Source organism: Lampetra planeri, chromosome 55 (genome assembly GCF_965212315.1).
Source record: "Lampetra planeri chromosome 55, kcLamPlan1.2.h2, whole genome shotgun sequence".
In the NCBI taxonomy this organism is placed as follows: Eukaryota; Metazoa; Chordata; class Hyperoartia; order Petromyzontiformes; family Petromyzontidae; genus Lampetra; species Lampetra planeri.
The window spans coordinates 4,956,676-4,981,937 of record NC_136161.1 but is presented as its reverse complement, the minus strand read 5'-3'; the positions used below and the strand labels follow the sequence as shown (position 1 = coordinate 4,981,937).

Below are 25,262 nucleotides of genomic sequence, written 5' to 3'. Positions count from 1 at the left end.
TGACTTACTGTAATGACGTCATCCTGCTCTGTTTAAGACCGGAAGCAGGTGGATATCTTCTTTATTCTGGCAAATCGACGCATGATGCTAGATGTAATTACTAGCGAAAAGTGGTACTCTAATTGTAAATGTTGTGGATTTACTCTCCAACACACTGGTGGGCTGAAGTAGTATACTAATTGGCACGTTTTGTTTACGTGACAAACCTTACTGGTTGGCTGTGTTGGGTGGTGGTGGTGGGTTACGACACATTTATACTTCCGCCACATTTATACTTACATGATCTAACCTAAAAACCTTCATTCTGAATAATATTGGTCACAAAAGCCTACGTGTCAAACTACATTCATTCCATCACATTCTGGAAATGAGATTTCATTTGGATGAATCCAGAAGAGTCTGCAGACGAAAGAAGACGTCGATTAAACAGAGAAAGACAGCAGTGATGGCGTAATCGACAAAGTCAAGAGACACTGGATCGTTTACGACGTGAAAAGGCTGAAAGAATGTCCCAGCAACGAGCTCTGGAAACTGCTGAAATGTCACAAGCAAGACGAGCGACTGATACAGAAGCACATCGTGAAGCTCGCGAAAGGCAACAGTTTCGAAGAATTTACAATCAACGTAGTCGATTAAACAGAGAAAAATCTTGACAAAGCTTTCATGACTGCAGGAATTCATATTTTTTGGGTCTTTCAGTAAAGTCACGTAGATAGAAAAAGAACGATGTTTCGATCGCAATGCAAGCAATCGTCATCAGGCAGAAGAGGGAACCTGCTGATGCAGGTTGCTTTTAAAGGGTAGAAATGGGCGTAGCACAAGAGTTAGAAATGAAGTGGGCGGGGCTAGTGATGTTAAAGTGATACATTTGCATGCAAATGCACTGTGTAAATATGATTAGCATGTCAATGTAGGCTCTCGGTCCTCGATGTGACGGCGAGCTTCCATTGACATGCTAATCACATTTACACAGTATATTTACATGCAAATTTCTCACTTTAACATTGCTAGCCCCACCCACTTCTTTTGCCTCTTGGGCTACGCCCATTTCTACCATTTAAAAGCAGCCTGCATCAGCAGCTCCCCTCTAATGCCTGATGATTGCTTGCGTTGCGATCGAAACGTTGTGATATTTTTATTTCTATTTACGTGACTTTACCGAAAGACCCAAAGAACATAAACAGAGAAAGACAACATAGATGGCGTAATCGACAAAGTCAAGAAACACTGGATCATTTACGACGTGAATATACTGAATGGCACATTTCTGGTGATTCGTGAAATGCACCGTAATTTTTCTTTGGTTCTTTTCGGTTAAGTCACGTCTAAAAATAAAATAATAAATCAAAATAAAACAACACATTACGACGTTTCGATTGCAACACAAGCAATCATCATCAGGCATAAAAGAAATAGCAACAAAAATCTAACTAGAAAACTATAGACCGACATACAAGCAGACAGACATCACAACGGCACACATAGAGAGGAGTATACAGGCACACGAAAATTAAATAACCTAGTAAAATATTGAAATGTGATGTAATACAACACAGAGTCGGTTAACACACAATTAACGCATGGCCTGGTTGACTACGTGTTTCAAAATTTGCTAAGTTAGAATTTTAAGTGTGAGCAACAAATATCTAACTAGAAAACTATAGACAGACATACAAGCAGACAGACATCACAACGGCACACAGAGAGAGGACACAAATCGGCTGTGTGAGCAACAAAAATCTAACTAGAAAACTATAGACAGACATACAAGCAGACAGACATCACAACGGCACACAGAGAGAGGACACAAATCGGCACAAAGAGATGGTCGTTTCTGTGACGGTCCCTTAAATATAGAGAGGAGGGGGAGGGGAAGGGGGGAGGGAGAGGGCGGGGAGATCAATGGGTGCACGCCAACGTACTCCTATTGTAAGTGAGATGATAGACGCGGCACGGGAGGCAAACCTGAACCCACCGTAATTTTGTTGTGGCTGAAATTATTTCGGAATCCAATCGTGGGAATGTTGTCTTCATTCCCAGCAATTGATCTGGCACCGTCTGATGTGAATTTACCAGTTATTTTGAAGCGAAGACGGCTTCCCATCATCCCTGCATTTGCTATCACTCTCAATAAGTCACAAGGACAAACTTTATCTCAACGAACCAGTTTTTTTTCTCATAGACAACTTTATGTTGTTGCTTTGTCAAGATGCAAAAATCCTACCAACGTCAAAGTGCTGATTCAACAAAATTTATCTCAAGGAAAACTTTTCCTTGAGATTAAATTTTAGTCTTTTTCATTAAATGTAAATTCTTTGATCCCGTCATATGACGGGCAATTACACTAGTTATTCACATAATGCACAATTGTAATACCACGGTACGTAAGAAAAACAATGTAAATTATATCAAGTGGTATATTTATTAATAATGCGTGAGTAACAAAATGAGCACATCAGTGGCAATGATGGCTGTTCAATTCTCTTCGTGCATATGGCAATATGTTCAGGAACTATAATGCCAATGTTGAGGTCTGTTAGTCCATGATGAGAGGACTTCAGGAGAGAGTGCGTGTGTAGTTATTGCTATTCCTCCTCCGTTGAAGAGTGGAGACTACAGTGGTTTGCTCGTGCTCCATAGTTCGTAGTAAACCACTGGAGTCTGCGGCGCTCCTTCGACGGACAAATAGCATTATGGTCACGTCACAGGAGGTGCGTGAAATTCCTGGCGTATTTATTCAATTTGTACATTTGTGGAGGCCATTAACGAAAAAAATATTGCGGTGTTAACACCATGCGTGTTTTGCACGAAAAAAATCTACTTGGTGCACGACATGGTAAACTAAAGGCTCATTTCGTTTAATGGGTGTTCATTTCTACAAGAATTCGCTATCATAAGCAAAGTTAATTTTAGACCCATTATTTTTCTTGCTAAAACGAGCAAAATGTTCGATTGGCGAGCGGAGACTGACCGATAATGCCGTGCAGCGGCAGCCCGCAGCTATTTTGTTTACCAGCTGTGCCATTTCGTTTACCAGCTGTGCTGTGCAGTGTGCCCCATGTGCTATGTCCAGTGAAAAAAAACTTTTGTTCGCATTTCCTTCGCTGCTTATCACTCCACCCCCCCCTCCCCCATCCACCATGAATTCCAAGAGGCCAGCAAGTCGACCGAGTAGCAGTGGTGCTCCAAACGCGAAGAGGAAGGCCATTACACTCCATCTTCAAAACTCACGCTGCCTCCAGTCGCATGGTATGGAGCAAATGGTTTTATTTTTGGTGCCTTGAATTTCCACCCGTTAGCTCAAATTTGGGCATGGCAATTGTGTCTCCTGCCTGTACTCACATGGTCTGGAATTCTTCCTCCTCACCTTTAGTGGATACTATTGCGGGTTACTTCGTCCGAGGAATTTGCAACACGGTGCAGCCTCCTCACCTGAACCAATGGTGGAATGCTTCACGAGCATGGGTTCCTTTTACTGAACGGTCACAGAGGTTCATCATCACTGCTGCCATCATCATTTGGAGGAGCAGTCTAATTCAAATAGACTACTTATATGCATAAGTCCATCGTAATCTGCACCACTTTGCTTCCTCAATGCAGAGTTATGGAAAGGGATTGATTCTCTCAGAGGACCATCTCACATGACGTTTTGTACATAATAGGGAAGGCAACTTCCGATGCCCAAATGGCATCTTCATTAGTCGTCTGGGTACCAACCAAGACAAGGCAGAGCTTACTTATCTTGACACTTTCTGCAGGTCTATTCATAATTGGTGGACATCCGACCCAAGCGCCACTAGCACGTGTTGATCAGTCTTGAGAGTCTTGTTGTATCAGACGGTTTTTGAAAGTTTCAGTAGGGGACCTTGGTGACAAACAGTGGCCACGTGCTGATATCCAGTCTTATGAAGGCAGCTTGTCTTCAGCTGCTTCTGGAAGCCTCTTAATGTTGGTGGCAAGTTCAAGCACCTGGTCAGAGTAGGAGGCTGCTGTAAAGGTGTTGATTGCGGCAGTTTCTTTTCAGAGGGGGCTTGAGCAGCTTTCTCACTCTACCTTGTGGTTTTCGGCAGCAGTCAGGACCTTTGAGTTGGCGAGGAGGCAGGCCACAGTGGCATCGGCACTGATATTTGGTGTTTCAGGTAGTGGATGGGTTCCAAGGTTGTCCTTTTGGGAGTTTGAAATCTGGCATTCACTGCATGGAAGGCTGTTGCACGGCGTTTTTGGCGATGGCAGCAATTAAGCTATTGACACAGATATCATAGGAGTTTATAGGTGTCAAGAAGGAAGCATCTGTCTATCATGACCGGTAATCACGATCTCAGTTGTGACCTTGGGGTGATCGGGTGTTTACTTTGGTGGCCTCCAATTTCTTGAACTCCTGACTATTGGAGATCAGGCTCTCGTAGAGTGTTAATATATTTAAATTTCAACTAAAAAAACAATTTTTTTAAGAAAAGCTTTCTTTGAATTTGCTTTGCTCACTGCCTCTTATTCTGCCACGTGGTTCCTTGTTTATTATCTTTGCCCCTTTTCACGCAACATAAGTTGTTGCATGATCCAATAATCAAACAAAAATTAACTCAAAGTGAATACAAATGATGTGAATACACTGAAGTTAGGTCGATGCAAAATATTACAACAAAAACGTTGCTTAATCCATACAGGATCGTGTTCATGAAGCTTAACACAGATGGGTTTCAAGTTAAAAACATTATTTGTGTCACAAAGAAAGAGATAAACACATTTAATCGGTACATATGACTGAATTTTCATTTCGAAACTAAATGCTATATAAACAGTTCAATGGGATATGCCCGCACCGCTTTTGGTGAAAGCCAAGTGCGCCCTCTGTTTTAGTATTTTATGTGTTTGTTTTGCATACCCCAGAGAATAATACTCTATTCCATCAATTTGTGTCTGACAAAACAGGCAGTCCCGAGGTTACGGAAGAGTTAGGTTCCCGAGAACGATCCATAACCCGAATTTTCCATATGTTGGAAACTGAACAATTTTCTCACAATCAAGATAAAAATCCATAGGCGGAAATAGTTGTGCCTCCGATACTGTTTTCTCTTTACTGTATCGCGCTATCGTCCATTTTCTATTGCTACCTGTATCGTATTGTAAATATGCTATGATTCTTTTAATCGAATATCTACCCTAACACTACTCATTAAACTAATGAAACATATACTGTATCCAATTGTCTGTACATGCAACGAAACCTTATTACATTAATTGTTAACAGAAAGCAGTCACTTCTGAATGTTAATTTACCGTGCATTAGGCTAGGTCTAGACTTCACATATACACACTTACATGTGTTGAGGTGTGAAGAACGACACGAAGGCAGACGTTGTAGGGGCTAACGCCAACGGTTTATTATGGGCTTTCGCCTAGCTTTGGAAAGGGCTAACACAAGTTGCCAGCTAAGCTAAATCTCCCCAGGGGAAAAGGTACTGGGAATTCCCTACGCCTCCCAGGCTAACGGGCTCTTCCCACAGCGCTGACCGATGGTTCAGCCAACTCGGCCAGCCGGGTGAAGTAGCCCCCTAGCCTGGTGCTATTTCCCCCTTACCCTGGGTTCCTACTTCCCCACCGCTCACGTTCCCGGCTCCCGGCGAAGACCCCGTCTACGTCACCGGCCCCCCCTCAAATACCCCGGGGGGACATGATGTCTCCTTCCCCGAAGCTCCCCTCACGTCACTTCCTCTGACGTCACTACCCCTGAGGCGAGTGTGACATCACGTCATCACTCTACTCCTCAACATCACCCCCCCGTAAAAAAAAAATCTCAGCTGACCCGGCTGCAACTACTCCGTGAGCGGCCCCCCCCCCCCCCCCCCCCAAGCAAACGGGAAGAAAAATTCCGCCCTTGATCAGTTAAGAGCTGTTCTGGCACCCCCTTATCGAGAACATACCCCTGTACAAACGCCTCCGTGATGGACGAGGCCGATTGGTCCACCAGAGGCCACGCCATAGGCCAACGTGTGAGGTATTCCACCCCCACCAAGAGGTATTTGTGTCCCTGTTGGGATGCAGGGAATGGCCCCAAAATATCAAGCGCCACGAGCTCATTTACACGAGAAACCTGGATGGACTACAGCGGGGCTCGATCCTGACCAACTGGGGCCTTCTTCCTCGCAGTCGTGGCAACCCTTCAAAATCAGCCCCACATCATCCTCCACGCCCGGCCAATAGTAGTCCCGTTTAAGGGTCAACAGGGTCTTGTGGTAGCCGAGGTGCATAAGTTTCTCGTGAATGGCTCGGGTCAACTTACCTCGCAAGCCAATGGGCACCACCACGGCGATCACCGGGGCAGCCGACGGAGCCGAGCTCCGGGCCTTAGATCCAACACGGCATCGCAGCCTTAGCAGAGAGGAATTCTCCATCTGCATCTGGGACCATACCTCCCGGGGGAGTCCCAGGCCAAAATCCACAGGCAACGCCACACCCGGAGAGGGCGCCGCTTCGGCCGATGCGACCAACTGGGCCGCGGTATCCACTGGGGCCTTACAGTGGCTGGAACCCAGGGCACAGGCGCACTCGCCCTCCGGGGGCTGCCTGGAAAGGCCATCCGCATTCCCATGCAGAGTCCCCTTCCTGTGGATGACATCGAAGGGGTACTCCTGGATCACCTCGAGCCAGCGGGACAGCTGACCCAAGGGCTGGTCAATTCGAAGGGAATATTGCAGGGCTGCATGGTCGGTCTGGATGGTGAACCGGCGACCATACAGATATGGCCTGTACAATTGAACAAAGAAAACAATGGCCAGCAGCTCTCTCCTGGTCACACAGTACCGCTGCTCGGTGGGGGACAAAACGCGGCTACCATAGGCCACCACCTGCTCCACCCCGTCGACGACCTGAGCTAGGACAGCCCCAATGCCCGTGTCACTGGCGTCGGTGTCGAGGAGGACCCCAAGGGCGGCGCGTCCGCCAAGGCCATATCAAGCGCCACAAAAGCAGCTTCCTCCTCCCCCCAGCGAAATTTCTGACCTTTGGCAGAGATTGCGTGTAGTGGCTTCGCAATGGTCGCAAAATTGCGGACGAACCGGCGATAGTACGATGCGAAGCCCACAAAGCTATGCACCTCAGCGACAGATGTAGAAGTCGGCCACGTCCAGACACAAGCAGTCTTTTCCGGATCCGTGGCCACACCTTACGCGCTAACAATGTGGCCCAAATGCTTCACCGATGGTTGCAGCAGATAGCATTTCTGTGGTTTGAATTTCAAGCCTGCGGCGCGCACTTTGGCGAACACTGCCTCCAACCGCTGCAAGTGTTCGTCAAACGAACGTCCAAATTACGATCACGTCGTCCAAGTAAATCAAACAAGACTCCCATTGCAGCCCCACCAAGACAAATTCCATGAGGCGCTGGAAGGTGGCTGGTGCCGAATGAAGACCCATAGGAAGCCGATTGAATTGGAACATCCCCTGGGATGTGTGGAACGCGGTCTTGGGTCTGGAGGCCTCATCCAGTGGCAACTGCCAGAAGCCCGAAAGCAAATCGAGGGTCGAAAAGAACCGCGCACCCGAGAGAGCGTCGAGGGAATCATCCATGCGAGGCAAAGGATATGCATAGGCCACTGAAATCTTGTTTAATTTTATGAAAGTCGACGCAGAAGCGGAGGCTCCCGTCCCGTTTCTTGACTAGCACGATGGGGGCTCCCCAAGGGCTAGTGGAAGGGGAGATAATGTCCGCCGCCAACATGTCATCAACTGCAGAGCGGACATGATCCTTTTCCGCTGGGCTAAAGTGGTGTGAAATCAATCGAATAGGGGCCGAGTCGTCCATGTCAATGTGATGTTCAAGGAGAGTGGTACGACCCAAATTGAATTTTCCCTGGCTGAACACATTGGCAAACCTGACGATGAGATCGCGGAGCCGCTGGCGCTCCTTGGAAGACAACGATGCGTTCTCGGTGCACAACGCATCAATCCATTATGCGTCGGCCCTCCCCGTGGGCAGCACGCCCGCCACCACCCCTCCCAGCGGCCCAGGGACATCAGGAGGAGGGCCTGGGGTGGCGTGTTCCAACACAGCACCAACAGGGACTGCGATCGGCGTGGGCCCCGAATTTAGGACTTGCAAAAAAAGTTCCTGGCCCGCCACCAAGGCTGTGAAAGCGCCCACCAACCCGTCGAACCTCGAAAAATAATTGGAGGGAGACAGGAGGATGCCTGTCTCCGGGGACTCCAACGTCAACGGCCCGCGCAGCCTGAGGGGAAGCAGGATCTGCAACCCGGGTGGGACCGTCACATTTTGTGGTCAGAGCCAAAACACTAGCGGCCAAAGGAGCTACCACAGAGGGGGACTGCAGAAAATGCAGCCGCCCCCCGACGGCATTTCGACGCACCCCTGGTCGACCAGGATCCGAACGGGCATCCTGGCCAAAAAATCGGTGCCCAATAAACATCGTACGGCTAAAGCCTTAGAGACCAACACGGGGCCCCGCAACGCGATCTCCCCGATCGCCACAGACGTGACGACATGGCCCAAAATACTGAGGCTACTCCCGTTGGCAGCCACGCATGCCCCGAGAACCGGCCGCAACGGCCCCACACTGTGCGGCAGCGACCGGAAAACGGCCTCGGATACCATGGTGGCGGAAGCCCCCGTCTCCACCAGGATCCTTATCTCGACCCCCTGCACGCGCCACACCACTGCCGAGGACCCGGCAGCAGCAGCCACCACGCGATGCGTGAGGGCCCGCCACTGGCGAGTCTGCCTGGGCCACCCAACCAACGACCGCACTCGCGTGGGCCCCAAGTCAGACCCCCCAGAGATGGGCCCGTGAAGATGGACCCTAACCCTGCGAGATGCCTGAGGTGAAGGGAGCGGCCGTGCGATGGATGCGTCGCGACTTGCCTTGGCGAAGGCCCTGGGGCCGTTGTTGTACCCCCTCTCAAAGTGGCCCAGCTGGCCACAACGAAAACAGGTGACCCACCCCCGGACCTGCGAACGGGGAGGACCCGCTCGCCCCGACCCTCCTGGCCGGCGGACAGACCTACCGTCCCCGCGGCGGTCGTAGTCCTCCTCCCGGGGCGCCGCCACCTCTGCCGGCGTTGGAGCACCCGCGCATGCCACCATCGCCGGAGGCCGCCGCAGCGCAAGAGTAGCTTGAATATTCTGCACGACAGCCAGTGAAGTTATTTTGCATTCTGCAGCGATGGACAGCGCGATGCCCAACTCCCCCGCGAGGACCAGTAGCCTCTCCAGGGCCAGGGAGTCCAGCGCACCCCCTTCCACGACGGGATACGCGGCCCGAGCCAATGCAAGGAGGGAGCAGCAGAACGCGAGAGGCGATTCCCCCTCCTCCCGCCGGCGTGCAGTAAACTTAAGGCACGCCGCGGATGGCGGCTCGAATACCTCGGCCATCTGATGATAGGCCGATTGCAGCGTCGACTTGTCCGCCGGTAGGATGCTCAAAAAGGCTTGCAAAGCCCTAGCGTCCAAGCATGTGGGCAGCGCGCACAGCGCCTCCTCCTTCTCCGGCCAGCGCACTAACTGATAGGCCGCATCAAATCGGGCCTGGAAAAACAGCCAGTTCCCCCCCTTCGCAACGAACGGGCCGACAGGGGACAGCCGGCGCAGCCGCAAGTGAGCCGACCCATCCCCTGGCCTGGACTCGCCCACAGCGGCGGCCGCCGGCGTCAGCACGACCGCAGCCGCCACGCCTGTGTGTCCCTGTGGCCCCGGCCACAGGGACACCACTCCCCGATCCGCGTCCATGGCTGCAACATCCTCCGCCACCCCGGCTCGCAGCGAGCCCGCGGCGACATCAGTGGCGATGTGCGGAGCGGCGGTGTGGAGCGGCGGCGCATGGGCGCCGCCATGACAGGTCTCGACGGTCGCGCACCCCATCGCCCGCCGCGTGTGTGCGCACGCCCACCTCAGATAGCGCGACGGCGAGCTGCGTCACCGACCGCTGGAGCAGCTCCAGCTGGGCAGCTACGTCGCGCCACATGTCGGATGGCGGCGCCGCAGCTCTCCCAGCTGCCGCCTCCTCCGGCTCCAGCCGGGCCACCTCCAACGGGCAAGTTTCCGGGGCCCCGATCTCTGGGATCTCCGACAGGCATGCGGCAGCGTCGTCCTCTTCGTTCGTCTGTATACCAGGCGCGGTCTTCCGTCTCGCACCGGACTTTGACATGGTCGCGAGCACAGAAGTCACTTCCAACACCAGTTGTTGAGGTGTGAAGAACGACACGAAGGCAGACGTTGTAGGGGCTATCGCCAACGGTTTATTATGGGCTTTCGCCTAGCTTTGGAAAGGGCTAACACAAGTTGCCAGCTAAGCTAAATCTCCCCAGGGGAAAAGGTACTGGGAATTCCCTACGCCTCCCAGGCTAACGGGCTCTTCACCACACAGTGCTGACCGATGGTTCAGCCAACTCGGCCAGCCGGGTGAAGTAGCCCCCTAGCCTGGTGCTATTTCCCCCTTACCCTGGGTTCCTACTTCCCCACCGCTCACCTTCCCGGCTCCGAGCGAAGGCCCCGTCTACGTCACCGGTCCCCCCTCAAATACCCCGGGGGGACATGACGTCACCTTCCCCGAAGCTCCCCTCACGTCACTTCCTCTGACGTCACTACCCCTGAGGCGAGTGTGACATCACGTCATCACTCTACTCCTCAACACATGCACACAAAGGCAAAGATGGAGTCGGCTCGTCTACACACACACAGTACGGGCAGTAAATAACTCATGACAAACTTAAAATTAAGAAAACTAGCAACAGAAAAATGGCGAAAAGATATTTCTAAGCATCGAAAACAAACAATTACGTAATTCTACATCAGGAAAATAATTACGTAATAGTGAAGCTCGGTGAAAGCGGCGTTTTTTGTGAAGCGAGGCGAAAGGTGGGGTCCCTTGCGCTTCGCGGTATTCATCCGCAACCTTACCGCGTTGCACTATTTGCGCTTACGTAACTAAAGCAGACATTTCCGTATATTTACTTTTTTTTACATGATTCATGGGGAACATTTCCCTAAATTCGGATTTCCATAAATTCGGATTTACATAAGTGTCGGGTCTTCCGTAACCTGGGGACTGCCCGTAGTTTTTTATTTAAATAGAATAGAAATTGAAATAAAAAAGCAGAATCGCGTTTAATTTTAACTCAGTGCGGTTTCACTTTGATGACTTTTCTTCCCAATTATAGTGAAAATTAGTGAACACCAACCGCTACCCTTCCAATCAATAAATAGTAACTTGTTTAAAATTCATGTCAATTAAGACTTAAGTAAGTTGTAACTTAGCGAACTTCTGGTAAAAGCGACCTGCTCACATTTTCTGCGAAAATTAGTGAACACCGACCCTGTCCTTCCGGTTTAAAAATGGTAAAAAGAAGATGTAATCATATCAATACAGAATCCAGTAAGTCGATACTTAGGATAATTAAATCATCCCTACAACAATTGCACATTTGCACAAATATAAGTGGAGAACCTGTGTTTATATATTTTTCATTCACTCTCACATGGTAAAAATACACTTAAGGAATTTCTAAATAAACTCAATTCACAAAGCCCGGCCATCCAATTCACCATGGAAGTGGATAACACTCTCCCCTTCCTGGATCTTTTGCTCGGACACGGCCCAAACGGTAAAATAACGCGGAGCGTTTACCGAAAGCAAACGCACACTGACACCTGTCTGAATGCAGATTCACATCATCACCCCATACAGAAATCCTCTCTCATCAAGACGCTTATAAGTCAGGCTAAAACAGTGTCAAATGGTGAAAGTCTGAGGAGCAAGATTAAACATGTTAAAAAAGCTCTACAATTAAAGTATTACAATAATGCTCAAATTAACAGCATTGAATACCAAACCCAGTTCGAACAGCAATAATACTGAAAGCGATCATGATATTAAAACAATGAAAATACCATACATTGCGGGAGTAACTGACAAACTAGCTAGAGTCTTGGAAAAACCCAAAAAATCTGTGAGATTTGGCACGGTACACAATAAAAATAGTATCTTGTACTAAATAGGTGTGTACCGGATTAATTGCTCATGTGGTAAATGCTACGTTGCACAGATGCTAGGTTGCACAGAAGATACGAAACCTTTGCGTCAGACTAAAAGAACACTAAATATTAAATACTCAGAAACACAACAGTCAGCAGTTGCAGAACGTGCTTGCCAACGATGAAATTTAATTTATTTTGATAACGTAGAAGTGTTGTGTAAAACTAATTATTCCTGGCCCGAGACTAATTCGGGAATCTATTGAAATTGAGAGAAATACAAATAACTTTAACCGCTCTGACAGCTACACCTTACAATTGTATGCCTTGTAAAGGCATCGCATTCTAATTAACGGTGATTAACAAACTTGTTATATGCTCTCCGCACCTGTTTGACGCACGGTAATGACGTCATCCTGCTCTGTTTAAGACCAGAAGCAGGTAGATAGCTTCACTTTTCTGGCAAATCGACGAATGATGCTGGATGTAATTACCAGCGAAAACTCGTACTCTAATTGTAAATGTTGTGGATTTACTTTCCAAAACACTGGTGGGCTGAAGTAGTATACTAATTGGCACGTTTTGTTTACGTAACAAACCTTACTGGTTGGCTGTGTCGGGTGGTGGCGGCGGGTTACGACACATTTATACTTACGCCACTTTTATAATAATGGTCACAAAAGCCTACGTGTCAAACTACGTTCATTCCATCACAGATTTCATTTGGATGAATCCAGAAGAGTCTGCAGACGAAAGAAGACGTCGATTAAACAGAGAAAGACAGCAGAGATGGCGTGATCGACAAAGTCAAGAGAAATTGGATCGTTTACGACGTGAAAAGGCTGAAAGAATGTCCCAGCAACGAGCTCTGAAACTGCTGAAATATCACATGACAAGCGAAAGGCAGAGTCAAGCTATCCTTGATGAAGCCAAAAGTTTAGATGAATTGACAATCAATGTAGTCGATTAAACAGAGAAAGATAGCAGAGATGGCGTAATCGACAAAGTCAAGAAACACTGGATTGTTTACGACGTGACCATACCGAATGGCACACGTCTGGTGATTCGTGAAATACACCGTAGTTTTGTTGTGGCTGAAATCATTTCAGAATCCAATCGTGGGAATGTTGTTTTCATTCCCAGCAATTGATCTGGCACTGTCTGATGTGAATTTACCAGTTCTTTTGAAGCGAAGACGGCTTCCCATCATCCCTGCATTTGCTATAACTCTCAATAAGTCACAAGAACAAACTTTATCTCAACGAACCTGTTTTTTTCCCATGGACAACTTTATGTTGTTGCTTTGTCAAGATGCAAAAATCCAACCAACGTCAAAGTTCCCATTCAACAAAATTTATCTCAAGGAAAACTTTTCCTTGAGATGCAATTTAAATGTTTTTCATTAAATGTAATTTCATGAACCTACATATGACGGGCAATTACACTAGTTATTCACATAATGCACAATGGTAATACCATGATACGTAAGAAAATACATGCAAATGATATCCAGTGGTATATTTATTGATAATGCGTGCATAATAAAATGAGCACGTCAGTGGAAATGATGGCTGTTCAATTCTCTTCGTGCAAATGCCATTATGTTCAGGAGCTATAATGCCAATGTTGAGGTCTGTTAGTCCATGATGAGAGGACTTCTGGAGAGTGTGCGTGTGTAGTTTTTGCTATTCCTCCTCCGTTGAAGAGTGGAGACTACAGTGGTTTGCTTGTGCTCCATAGTTCGTGGCACTGGAGTCTGCGGCGCTCCTTTGACGGACGAATAGCATTATTGTCGCGTCAGAGGAGGCACGCGCAATTCCTGGCGTATTTATTAAATTTGTACGTTTGTGGAGACCGTTAACAAAAAAAATATTGCAGTGTTAACACCATGCATATTTTGCACGAAAAAATTCAACTTTGGTGCACTAAATTGTAAACTTAAGGCTTGTCTCGTGTAATGGGTGTTCATTTGTACGAGAATTCACTATCACAAGCAAAGGTAATTTTAGACCCATTCTTTCTTCCCAAAACGAGCAAAATGTTCGATTGGCGAGCGGAGACCGACCGATAATGCCGTGCAGCGGCGACCCGCAGCTGTTTTGTTTACCAGCTGTGCCATTTCGTTTGCCAGCTTTGCTGTGCAGTGTGCCCCATGTGCTTTGTCCAGTGAAAAGAAAAACTTTTGTTTGCATTTCCTTCACTGCTTATCGCTCCACCCCTCCACCATGAATTCCAAGAGGCCAGCAAGTCGACCGAGTAGCAGTGGTGCTCCAAAAGCGAAGAGGAAGGCCATTACACTCCATCTTCAAAACTCACGCTGCCTCCAGTCGCATGGTATGGAACAAATGGTTTTATTTTGGTGCCTTGAATTTCCACCCCTGTTAGCTCAAATTTGGGCATGGCAATTGTGTCTCCTGCCTGTACTCACATGGTTTGGAATTCTTCCTCCTCACCTTGAGTGGATACTATTGCGGGTTACTTCGTCAGAGGAATCTGAAACACGGTGCAGCCTCCTCACCGGAACCAATGGTGGAATGCTTCGCGAGCATGGGTTCCTTTTACTGAAAGGTCACGGAGAGGTTAATCATCACTGCTGCTGTAATCATTTGGAGGAGCAGTTTAATTCAAATAGACTACTTATATGCATAAGTCCATTGTAATCTGCACCACTTTCCTTCCTCAATGCAGAGTTATGGAAGGGATTGATTCTCTCAGAGGACCATCTCACACGACGTTTTGCAGATAATAGGAAAAGCAACTTCCGATGCCCCAAGGGCATCTTCATTCGTCATCTGGGTACCAACCAAGACAAGGCAGAGCTTACGTATCTTGAGACTTTCTGTGGGTCTATTCATAATGGGTGGACATCCGACCCAAGCGCCACTCATAGCTCGTTGTTTAGCCAGGCCTCGTGCCAACTGGCTTGCTAAATTTGATGCTTTGTTTTGCATGTGTATTTACTTTTTTGATCATTAAGGTGTTTATCAGTCTTGAGAGTCTTGTGGTATCAGACGGTTTCTGAAAGTTTCAGTAGCGGACCTTGGCGCAAAACATTGGCCACGTGCTGATATCCAGTCTTGTGAAGGCAGCTTCAGTCTTCAGCTGCTTCTGGAAGCCTCTTAATGTTGGTGGCAAGTGCAAGTACCTGGTCAGAGTAGCCGATTCCTTCTGAGGAGGCTACTGTAAAGGTGTTGAGCGCGGCAGTTTCTTTTCAGAGAGGGCTTGAGCAGCTTTTTCACTCTACGTTGTGGTTTTCGGCAGCAGTCGGGACCTTTGAGTTGGCTTGGAGGCAGGCCACAGTGGCGTCGGCACTGATATTTGGTGTTTCAGGTAGTGGGAGTGGGCAGTGAGTCATTTTAGACCAGTGGATGGGTTCCAAGGTTGTCCCTTTGGGAGTTTGAGAAGTCCAGGAGGATGATTTATTTCCGAACCCAACAAAAGTCAGGAAATCAAGAACTTTTAAAAAATCTTACATATACTGCACGATGTTCTTGGCGATAGCAGCAATTGAGCTATTGAGACAGATATCATAGGATTTTAAAGGTGTCAAGAAGGAAGCATCTGTCTATCATGACCGGTAATCACGATCTCAGTTGTGACCTTGGGGCGATCGGGTGTTTACTTTGGTGGCCTCCAATTTCTGGAACTTCCGGCTATTGGAGATCAGGCTCTCGGAGAGTGTTAATATATTTAAATCCTTTCTTTGAATTTGCTTTGTTCACTGGCTCTTCTTCTGCCACGTGGTTCCTTGTTATTATCTTTGCCCCTTTTCATGCAACAGAAGTTGTTGGATAATCCAATAATCATACAAAAAGTAACTAAAAGTGAATACAAATAATGTTAATACACTGAAGTTAGGTCTATGCAAAACATTACAACAAAAACGTTATATAATCTATACATGATCGTATGTTCATGAAGCTTAACACAGATGGGTTTCAAGTTAAAAACATTATTTGTGTCACAAAGAAAGAGGTAAACACATGGGATATGGTACAAGAATAATACATTTTCTTCAAAAATATGCCAGCGCTTCTTTTGGTGAAAGCCAAGTGCGCCCTCTGTTTTTCTATTGTGTTCGTTTTGCACACCATTGCAGAATAATAAATAATCTATTCATTTAATTTGTGTGACATTACAGGCAGTCCCCAGGTTATGGACGGGTTGGGTTCCCGAGAACGATCCATAACCCGAATTTTCCATATGTTAGAAACTGAACAATTTTCTCCCGTTTTCTATTGCTCCTGTATCATATTGCTGTACATATGCTATGCTTCTTTCATTTAATCGAATATCTACCCTAACACTACTCATTAAACAAATGAAACATATACTGTATCCAATTGTTTGTAAATGCAACGAAACATTTTTACATTAATTTTTAACAGAAAGCAGTCACTTTTGAATGTTCATTTACCGTGCATTAGGCTAGGTCTAGACTTCACATACACACACATACACGCACACAAAGACAAATATGGAGTCGGCTCGTCTACATACACACAGTTTTTACAGGAAATAACTCATGACATAAACTTAAAATGAAGAAAATTTGCAACATAAAAATGGGGAAAAGATAGTTCTAAGCATAGAAACAAACAATTACGTAATTCTACAAGAGGAAAATAATTACGTAATGGTACAAACAATCCATTTACCTTAATCCTAGTGAAGCTCATAATAAAGTTTGTTGGGTTAGATCGCGTTATTTATAAATGTGTCACAACCCTCCACCACCCAACACGGCCAATCAGTAAAAAATGTGTCACGTTGACAAAAGACAAATAGTTCACTACTTTAGCCCACCAGTGTGTTGAAGAGTGAATCCACAACATTTACAGTTTTTGAGTACGACGTTTCGCTTGTAATTACATCCAGCATCATTGGGCAATTTGCCAGAAGAGTGAAGACCTACACCTGCTCCCGGACTTAAATAGAGTAGCAGGGTAACATCATTTAACCCAATCGTCCTCAAAAATTGAAAACGTTGTGGATTCACTCTCCAACACACCGATGGGCTAAAGTAGTGAACTATTTGTCTTTTGTCAACGTGACACATTTTTTACTGATTTGCCATGTCGGGCGGTAGAGGGTTGCGACACATTTATAATTAACGAGATCTATCCCAAAAACTTTTATTATGAATATTGGTTGCGGAAGCCTACGTGTAAAGCTCGGTGAAGGTGGCGTTTTTGTGAAGCGAGGCATAAGGAGGGGCTTCCTTACGGCTCGCTTATCGGTATTCATCTGCAACCTCACCACCCTGCACTATTTGCGCTTACGTAACTAAAGCAAACATTTCCGCATATTGATTTCTTTTTTACGTGATTCATGGGGAGCATTTCCCTAAATTCGGATTTCCATAAGCGTCGGATCTTCCGTAACCTGGGGACTGCCTGTAGTTTTTTTAGAGATAGAATATAGAAATTGAAATAAAGCAAAAATCCCGTTTAATTTGAACTCAGTGCGGTTTCACTTTGATGACTTTGACTCGCACTTGTAGTGAAAATTAGTGAACACCAACCTCTCCCCTGCCAATCAATAAATAGTAACTTGTTTAAAATTCTAATCAATTAAGACTTAAGTAAGTTGTAACTTAGCGAACTACTGGTAAAAGCGGCCTTCTCACATTTTTTGCGAAAATTATTGAACACCAACCCTGTCCTTCCGGTTTGAAAATGGTAACAAAAATTGTCTTCACATCAATACAGGATCCAGTAAGTCGATACTTAGAATAATTAAATCATCCCTACAACAATTGCACATTTGCACAAATATAAGTGGAGAACCAGTGTTTATATATTTTTTTACTTCACTCTCACATTGTAAAAATATACTTAAGGAATTTCTAAATAAACTCAATTCGCAAAGCCCGGCCATCCAATTCACCATGGAAGTGGATAACACCGTCCCATTCCTGGATCTTTTGCTCGGACACGGCCCACACGAAAAAATAACATGGAGCTTTTACCGAAAGGAAATGCACACTGACGCCTATCTGAATGCAGATTCACATCATCACCCCGCACAGAAATCCTTTCTCATCAAGACGCTCATACATCAGGCTAAAACCGTGTCAGATGGTGAAAGTCTGAGGAGCAAGATTAAACATGTTAAAGAAGCTCTACAATTAAATGATTACAATAATGCTCAAATTAACAGCATTGAATGCCAAACCCAGATCGAAAAGAAATTCTCAAACCAATCATGATATTAAAACAATGAAAATACTATACATTGCGGGAGTAACTGACAAACTAGCTAGAGTTTTGGAAAAACCCAAAAAGTCAGTGAGATTTGGCACGGTACAAATAAAAGTATCCTGTACTAAAGATAAGGTGTGTACCGAATTAATTGCTCATGTGGTAAATGCTACGTTGCACAGACGGTACAAAATCTTAGCGTAAGGCTAAAAAAACACAATGTTGTGGATTTACTCTCCGAACACACTGGTGGGCTGAAGTAGCAACTAATTGGCAGGTTTTTTACGTGGCAAACCTTACTGGTTGGCTGTGTCGGGTGGTGGCGGCGGGTTACGACACATTTATAATCACGCCGCATTTATACTTATGCCACATTTATACTTATGCGATCTAACCTAAAAACTTTCATTCTGAATAATATTGGTCACAAAAGCCTACGTGTCAAACTACGTTCATTCCATCACAGATTTCATTTGGATGAATCCAGAAGAGTCTGCAGACGAAAGAAGACGTCGATTAAACAGAGAAAGAAAGCAGAGATGGCGTAATCGACAAAGTCAAGAGACATTGGATCGTTTACGACGTGAAAACACTGAAAGAATGTCCCAGCGACGAGCTCTGCAAACTGCTGAAATGTCACAAGCAAGACGAGCGACTGCTGCAGAAGCACGTCGTGAAGCTCGCAAAAGGCAGAGTCAAGCTATCCTTGATGAAGCCAAAAGTTTAGATGAATTGACAATCAATGTAGTCGATTAAACAAAGAAAGATAGCAGAGATGGCGTAATCGACAAAGTCAAGAAACACTGGATTGTTTACGACGTGACCATAACGAATGGCACACGTCTGGTGATTCGTGAAATGCACCGTAGTTTTGTTGTGGCTGAAATCATTTCAGAATCCAATCGTGGGAATGTTGTGTTCATTCCCAGCAATTGTATTGGCACGTCTGATGTGAATTTACCAGTTATTTTGAAGCGAAGACGGCTTCCCATCATCCCTGCATTTGCTATCACTCTCAATAAGTCACAAGGACAAACTTTACCTCAACGAACCTGTTTTTTTCCCATGGACAACTTTATGTTGTTGCTTTGTAAAGATGCAAAAATCCAACCAATGTCACAGTGCTGATTCAACAAAATTTATCTCAAGGAAAACTTTTCCTTGAAATGAAATTTTTGTCTTTTTCATGAAATGTAATTTTATGAATTCGTCATATGACGGGCAATTACACTAGTTATTCACATAATGCACAATGGTAATACCATGGTACGTAAGAAAAAACATGTAAATGATATCAATTGATACATTTCTTGATAATGCGTGCGTAACAAAATGAGCACATCAGTGGCAATGATGGCTGTTCAATTCTCAGCATGCATATGGCAATATGTTCAGGAACTATAATGCCCATTTTGAGGTCTGTTAGTCCATGATGAGAGAACTTCAGGAGAGAGTGTGTGCGTGTGCAGTTTTTTCTATTCCTCCTCCGTTGAAGAGTGGACTACAGTGGTTTGCTCGTGTTCATGGATCGTGGTAAACCACTGGAGTCTGCGGCGCTCCTTCGACGGACGAATAGCATTATGGTCACATTACAGGAGGCGTGCGCAATTCCTGGCGTATTTATTCACTTTGTACGTTTGTGGAGACCATTAAAAAATATATATTGTGGTGTTAACACCATGCGTGTTTTGGACGAAAAAAATCTACTTGGTGCACTACATTGTAAACTTAAAGGCTTGTCTCGTTTAACGTGTGTTCATTCTACGATAATTCGCTATCACAAGCAAAGTAAATTTTAGACCCATTCTTTTCTTCCCAAAACGAGCAAAATGTTCGATTGACGAGCGGAGACCGACCGATAATGCTGTCCAATCGGCGGCCCGCCGCTGTTTTGTTTACCAGCTGTGCCGTTTCGTTTACCAGCTGTGCTGTGCAGTGTGCCCCATGTGCTTTGTCCAGTGAAAAAAAATACTTTTCTTTGCATTTCCTTCGCTGCTTATCGCTCCAACCCATCCACCATGAATTCCAAGAGGCCAGCAAGTCGACAGAGTAGCATTGGCGCTCGAAAAGCGAAGAGAAAGGCCATTACACTCGAGATGAAGAAATACATAAGGCGATACGAAGGTGGAGAATCGGTCCGCGGCATCAGCAAATCTCTGGGCCTGGCCACGTCAACTGTTTGTGGTACATGCGTCAAACGATGTAGCAGATCTTCACAATCACGCATAAGGATGTGCAAACAATACGAGAGTTCTGGCGCTCTTACATCATGGACGCCATTGACAACATCAATGAGGCATGGAATGAAGTGGCACAGACAACATTGATTGCATGCTGGGGAAAACTGGAAGGAATGCAAGCGTGATCTAACCGGTCTTCAGGAGCCAGTTAATTATATCCATAGGATCGTCGAACTTGCCAGGGATGCTGGATTTCACGAAGTGGAGTAGGCTGATGTGGTGGAAGTGTTAGAGTCTCATGGTGAAGAAAAAACAAATGAGGAATTTATTCAGCTGAGGAAAGGATTAGTTTCAGTCGAGAAGGATGATGGCGCTCAAGCTACACAAACACCCACCCCAACGTTTATCCTACGAAAGTTGGCCGAAGCTAACATAAGTATTGAAGGACTCGTCATCTATGCCCGGAACGATCCGAAACAAGAAAGCAATAAAGTGAATCGCGTGATACACGAGGCGATGTCATGTTACACCCAGCTGTATCTTGAGAAACAGAGGCAAGCTTCAGAGTCGAAGATTAATAGGTTTTTCACCACTTCGACCTCCGTAAGATCAACTCTAACTGTAACCTCACTAACACCATCCCCGAGTGGCATGCCATTGTCCAAACGATAAGATTCGTCAGAAGAATCTTCGGAGGAAGAGGCTGACGATCCTGCATCTCCTGCCACCCACTAACATCCTTCTCATCAACCCATCCCATCTCATAGCATTACTATTCTGCTGTACAAATTGCTAATTCTTTGTTCAGTGCCTTGGTTAAGGCGCTATGTAAATTAAAACAAGATAGGAACATCTACCCTTAAAATAAAAAAAAAATTCCAGGTCCCTTGCAAGAGCTGTGGTTCTTAATGCATTGTGTTATGCTGATGTTATACTACCTTGTTATGACGTTTAAGTGTATTTCTCGCGTTAAAAAAAATAGTTGTTCAACAGTGTGGAGTATTTTGGAGGCCAGAACATACATCTCTGCTTTTAACGCGGGAAGAGTCAATGAGAAAATGACGGTCGTTTCAACCGAGATTTCTGTTACCAAACAATTTTCCTGGAACGTATCTCCCGCTCGTCAATCGAGACATGGCTTGCGTTGAATTATATTGACTGTGGTGTTTTAGCTGTTAAAAAACACACAATTGCATCCTCATAGATGGGCTGCTTAACAAAAAACAACCCACACACAATGTTAACCTCGTGGGAAAATGGAGAAAACGATAAGTGTGGTGATTTTTTGTTTGGTTTCGTGTTATCATTGGGGACAGTAACTGTTTCCAAGTTTCCATTCATGAATACGCCGTGGTGATGACGTTGTAATGTGTAAACTTTCGTGGTTCCAATGTTTGTTGCAGAAAGCTTATTTTGGTTTAAAAATACGTTTTTGTATTAAAACCTCTGGTCACCCTATAGCACCACTGGAATGGATATATCATACCGTGTTGTAATTATGTTTCGTCTTTATATCTAGAAAAGCTTGGTTCCTCATATGATTCAATACGGTTGTGCTTAAACGTGAGATATTGGCGACGTGGCTTGCCCAGAAAGCTCCTGTATGCCTGTCACTTGTTTGCAACCCACCTTGAATTTTGATGAACTTCACTTATTGGTTCGTCACTTAATTTATTTCCAACTTGACTGTCAATTGATTCATTTGTTGACGTGCATGCAAGTCTCAGCTTCTTCTTCAGAATGCAGTCAGATTGTTTTCAGATGTGAAGTTTATCGCAATGCTCTTCCACAAGTTACATTGGCTCCCAGTCTCAGCCCTCGCTTATCTCAAGATGAGCATTATTATTGAGGTTCTGTAAACATCATTACAAGATATATGTTACCTATTTGCTCATATCCAGGCACAAACTCTGTTGAGAAGCTTCTGAATCTGTGCAAGGGCACGTCACAGACTTGAAAGCTCCATTCGGAACTGGCAGATTGGTGATGATTCACGTTGGAGAACAATCTGCAGAAGAGAGCATCATGGAACCACTGAGATCCCTTCACTTTTATTTCACTAGGGGCAGCATTTTCCCAGCTACCTTGCCAATAGACCAATATGTTGTATCACGTGACAATCAAAAACCATCACGAGTTGAAAAAATAAAATGCTTCAGGCTTGATGCATTTTCACACAATCATCAGTCACCAGACGAAAACCATCATCAAATCACTACACTTGAGACCATGGCTCAATCATAAGTAGCTGGAGGGATTCAAATCCAAAATGTAAGCATCGCTCTTATCCTTTAAGCCACGTGGCTGTCTCTAACTACAATATTTGTATGAGTGAGTTATTTTCTACATTAAGATTTTGATATACGGTTATTATTGTTGGTTTCTTTTTTCTCTTGTCTTATGCGAATTACTCATCTTGTGTTTAAATATAATGCATTTTTTGTTAGAAAATCAGTCTTGCTGGATGAACGCATCTCTACATCCGTGGATGTGACATGTAGGTTGTTTTGAATTGAGCGTTGAAAATGAAGACGACGGTTACTGTGAAAATGCGGAACAAAAAAACAGCTGATCACAAGCACATTTCAGGTTTTTTTTTTACGGACTTCACGGGAGGAGGGGAGTTCCAGGCATGCGTAGCAGTGGAAGATACGGAGGGGGACACATCATGGAGAGCCGGCTGGCCTCTCTTCTTGAGCCTGGACCTCGTTTTACTGGAGCCAGAACCAGTCTACTGGACCTATATTCCACAGAGGTCCAGGCGGGTACCGGTCCATCTCCCGACAGAGGAATGGTAGCCTCTCCTCCGCAGCAAGAGGTCAAACATTGCACGTGGCCAGGTTCAGTCTTGCTCCGCCAAATGGGATTTGGGCAGAAGGCGCCATGAACACCTTTCCCCTGGGGCCTCCAGCACGAGCTTACTTTGGTGTTTCCACCATGGTGCTTGTTAGAAGTGTCAGGTGGCGGGGTTACCAGCCCCTCGCACACACTAACTACATACACACCCCCACTCGCCACGACGGCCCACACACACAGCCTATCAGAGGTGTGGACTCGAGTCATGTGACTTGGACTCGAGTCAGACTCGAGTCATGAATTTGATGACTTGCGACTCGACTTGGACTTGCATAACAATGACTTTGTCCCACCTATGAGATGTGGACTCGAGTCATGTGACTTGGACTCGAGTCAGACTCGAGTCATGAATTTGATGACTTGCGACTCGACTTGGACTTGCATAACAATGACTTTGTCCCACCTCTGCAGCCTATACCACCAAGTATCAAGGCCTACACACACCCACAGCCTGCACCGCAATATATGTAATACAGTAACCCACACACTACGCTCTACACGCTGCTGTACACACAACGGTACCGCCGTTTGCCATTAAGTGGTGGTGATGTCACCACGGCGCCTGTGCACTTTGAGGCCACGTGAAGTGTCGAAGGCCTGCTGGCAGGTCACGGCAACAGGCCTAAGTGCCATGAGCTGACTGAGATGGCCGACAGATTCACCCACCGTGCTCAACAACGAGCAGAGCTTGTGAGTATCTTCCCTCTTGTCCTCTGTTGTTGCTGGAGTGCGACTGCCTCCAACTCCCCAGCAGCGTCCTTCACGAACCTCCACAGATGCTGATCTTAACAGTGCTGCGAACAGTCATCAGCAAGTCCAATCAGCCCCACATCAGTCCATCTATCCGGTCAAACATAAGCTACTTGGGCAACACATTACGATAGCACTCACTACACACGCGCGAAGGCGCGCACACAAACACATTCCCAGCAAGACTCTGGGACTCATTACATCTCGTGAAATATCGCTCCACCGAACAAAATAGTTCCGAGGTTCGGTTTGCAGGTACGAGCGATGTTCGCAAATCGGACAGTTAAAACAAATCTTTATCGGTTTGTTCGTAAGTGCGGACGTTCGTAGGTCGGTATTTGAAATTTAATAAACGATATACAAGGCCAAAGTGATAGTATTAGACAGAGGTGTGGACTCGAGTCATGTGACTTGGACTCGAGTCAGACTCGAGTCATGAATTTGATGACTTGCGACTCGACTTGGACTTGCATAACAATGACTTTGTCCCACCTATGAGATGTGGACTCGAGTCATGTGACTTGGACTCGAGTCAGACTCGAGTCATGAATTTGATGACTTGCGACTCGACTTGGACTTGCATAACAATGACTTTGTCCCACCTCTGGTATTAGATATGCGATGAGCATCTTAACATGTGCACCGCGTGAAGGCTACCATCCCCCACCCAGTGACGGAAATCTATATTTTTTTAACGAGGTTTTGTATTATCTTTATTTGAAATTCTGCAATTCACAAAACAGGTCTTGAGTACTCAAATGCTAAGTTACGTTTGCAGATATATATGATCGTGTGATTTTTATATTTTAAAAGAATGCAACAATTCAAATACATATATACAAATCGGACCTATCAAATAACGGATGGATAGGAATTAAAATGTGACCATTCCATCAGTTGGTGTGGTCAACTCTGAAGTTTGTGGTCTAAAAGATAACGCGTCCACAAATTCAACTCATAAGAGCTGGTGGTCCCGGATAAAGCCGAGAGCATTGCACTTTAAATGTGGAGATCAAATAACATGCATGCTGGACATGACGGAAGTTGTCCCTTCCTGATTGTTACTTATGTAATAAAAGATTTCCACGACGATGCTTGTCAGTGTCTCTCTCTGTGTGTCTGTGTCTATGTTGTGTGTCTCTGTGTTGTCTCTCTGCTTGTGTGGCTGTCTGTGTCTCTGTGTTGTGTGTCTCTCTGTGTCTCTGTGTTGTCTCTCTCTACGTGTGTGTCTGTGTGTCTCTGTGTTGTCTCTCTGTGTGTGACTCTCCGTGTGTTTATGTTGTGTCTCTCT

General features: G+C 45.7%; 1 long non-coding RNA gene across 1 annotated transcript; it reads left to right on the top strand.

The window, feature by feature from the left end:
• Positions 1 to 900: 900 nt before the first annotated feature.
• Positions 901 to 25,061, top strand: LOC144735568 (uncharacterized). The gene is made up of 2 exons (XR_013588651.1): positions 901 to 3,249; positions 12,699 to 25,061. It is a non-coding gene; the product is annotated as an uncharacterized LOC144735568 (long non-coding RNA).
• Positions 25,062 to 25,262: the final 201 nt, after the last annotated feature.